The sequence below is a fragment of the Triticum dicoccoides genome, chromosome 3B (assembly GCF_002162155.2).
Source record: "Triticum dicoccoides isolate Atlit2015 ecotype Zavitan chromosome 3B, WEW_v2.0, whole genome shotgun sequence".
Classification (NCBI taxonomy): Eukaryota; Viridiplantae; Streptophyta; class Magnoliopsida; order Poales; family Poaceae; genus Triticum; species Triticum dicoccoides.
In genome coordinates this window covers 20766901-20769697 of record NC_041385.1, presented here as the reverse complement: position 1 = coordinate 20769697, position 2797 = coordinate 20766901, and positions in this window count along the sequence as shown.

Below are 2797 nucleotides of genomic sequence, written 5' to 3'. Positions count from 1 at the left end.
TTTGGAGGAGTTAAGTCACTTCTAGTCAAACTCCTGTCCGGTTTAGCTGCTCAAAAAGTCAGGAGACCCATCCGCTTGCTCTCAATTTTGAGCGGCCGAAAGGAGTTCTTAGAAAAAGATTCCCTTTAGGCGGTGCTTCCTTCTTGCTCAACGGTCCCTACCCAGTGCAGTCTCTGCAACTTTCCTTCCCCACACCGGCCACCACGCACGCTCGCCGACACCCTACAACCCCGCGGACCTCTCGAGCCATGGTAGATTCACTGGAGTGGGCGATGCCCGCACCGGAATCACCCCATATCTTCCCCGCCGCCGCAGAGATCTTGAGGACGAAAAAGGCCATCGTTGAGCTTGGTTTGGTCCAAAACGGTACCGGCGGACGACCACAATGGCGTAGAGCACATGCGGAGGAGCTAAATTGCGCAGGAATAACGGCCCCACCGATGAGTTTCCGATAATCGGAGTTCGGTCGCAGCGATCTTGGTCGGCAACGGGTGAGCAAAGCCTGCAACGGCTCTCACCTCTCCGCCCGCAAAGTGTTTGACAAGTTTCCTAGGTAAAAAAATTCCGTTGTATTTTACTTTTTTCCAATCAAATACAACATGGAATATTGTGAAGTGTAGATGAAGAGGTGAAGGGAGAAATACTTCGATTAAGCTTTGTGAGAGGAAGAAGAGGAGGGCAACGATTATCTTGAAATTACCATTGTTGTGATTGTCCCGAGGACTTTCGTAGACCGAGACTAGGAATACGACTCAGCCGCTTGTATATCAATCGGGATAGAGCAGAAGGCCATGCCAAGCTTATGGCATTATACATAGCCCTGTCGAGTATTGGAAACATAGGTCATATGGCAAATCATGATATGTTGCATCATCTTGTACAACATAATCATTTAGAATGAGAGAGGCATGCCAAAGAACTTTTGATACATCTTCAAACATGATACATAGACTCCTCGTAGCACATCACACTATCGAGAACAGAGAAGTTCACACCCATCTCCAAAACGATCTTACTAAGCACTTCTGGGCACTTCATAGCGTTGATTGTTGTGCTTCCGGGCCGATAACATCAGGTGTAGTTACATCTACAACCACTCCTACCTACAACATTAAGCCTTTTTTAAGGATTTATAATAGTAAGCCTTGCTATACAGTTCCACTGAAACTTACTCATGTGTGTATGGTGTGAAATTAGTGGTTGTGACCTTATATCTATTTCTGGCTTGGGTTCAGGGACTGCAACTATGCAAGGACGGTGCGGGTGTCAAGTGCTAGTGTGCCGCATGCACCAACAAGAAATAGACATCCCAACTCCTAACTTGCGGTTCATGAACCTTGATCATCTTTTAGTTCTCGCAAACGTACTGCTCAATTCGATCCTTCAAGCTTCAAACTATTTTGTCATTAACTCTATTTGTTCTTAGATACTATAGTAACCTGGCGCAAGCACCCATGTTTCTTTCACACATTATGGAAGAGATCCACTACACAACAATCTCGGAATTTTTTCATGTGGAATGTTTGTGATACCCACTAAATTTAGCACGTGTTCCGTTTTCATTTCATAAGTTTAGATGATGCTTTGATTATATGTGCTCATATGTGGGCTCCATCTTCAGTCGTGACCTGCTCCCAACCGTTGAAGGCGCTCACACAACAACCTTAAATTTCTTCGATGAACCAAAAAGAATTCAAAGCTTGGGAAGAAACAACACTCGGCGAACAACCTAAAGCATGATAGGTTTTTTAATTGGCTATCTGCTTTCACCAAAACTACACTCCATCAAAAGAGCCGAATATTAGAATAAACATCTGTTTGTTAATTAAAACAAAGTAGAAACCACATCACATGATCCAAGGATAATTATTTGAGATATCCATATACGCTCGAGATAATTGTGTGCACAAAAGATGTAAATAAATAGAATATCCTACATCAAAGGCTAAACTGCATAAGTGCACAAAACAATTGTTGTTATAGTCAACAATCCGAGTAAACAAAAGATATAGTCCACATTACGGAGATAGGAATCAAAATCGCCATATGGCAAGGCTGGTTAGTAAAGAAGAGAAGTCTCCATGAAACTTTATTGTAAACCAGAATGATGATTCAACTACCAAAAATGACTAACAATAGCAAATTGAACTCCCACCAAGCCACGTCCCCCGACCAGTTTGTATGTTCATCTGTGGCATTCACTTAAGCTCCTTGATGCCCTTGTTCCATGCCCATGGCACTACCTAACCAATGTGTTGTTGCATTATTTGCCTTCGCACCAACCCCCTCCCTGCCCGCAATTGATTGCCTGCGAAATAGTTCCCACATTATTAGTTCACTGAATTGATCCCAAGGTACTATACCAAATATTCATCAGACTGAGCTTTATGTTTGCGGCACTATAAGTTCAAACACTCATACTAGTAGGTATATTGGTAGCATCTAAATTTGGGTAGATATTTCTAGAGTTTTCTATTAAAAGACGAGAGCGGCAATGTGTGCCTTCAAGTTCTAGTGGAGGCTGGAGATGAGCCTGCAACTGGTGAATATAAGATATTGACAAGAATTGAGGGTTTTCCTCCTCCACCGAGAATTACTCATTTCATATAGATCTGGGAAAAACTTTGTCAGAATTTGTTTTCTTGCATGTACATACCCAAAGAATTAGGCAACAATACCTTAAAGATTGGTGAACATTTATGTGACGCACAAGTAAACTTGATGATTTTAATACATAATCATAGATATACACGAGGAGCAATTCTCAATTCACCACTATAAAAGGTAAAACATAACA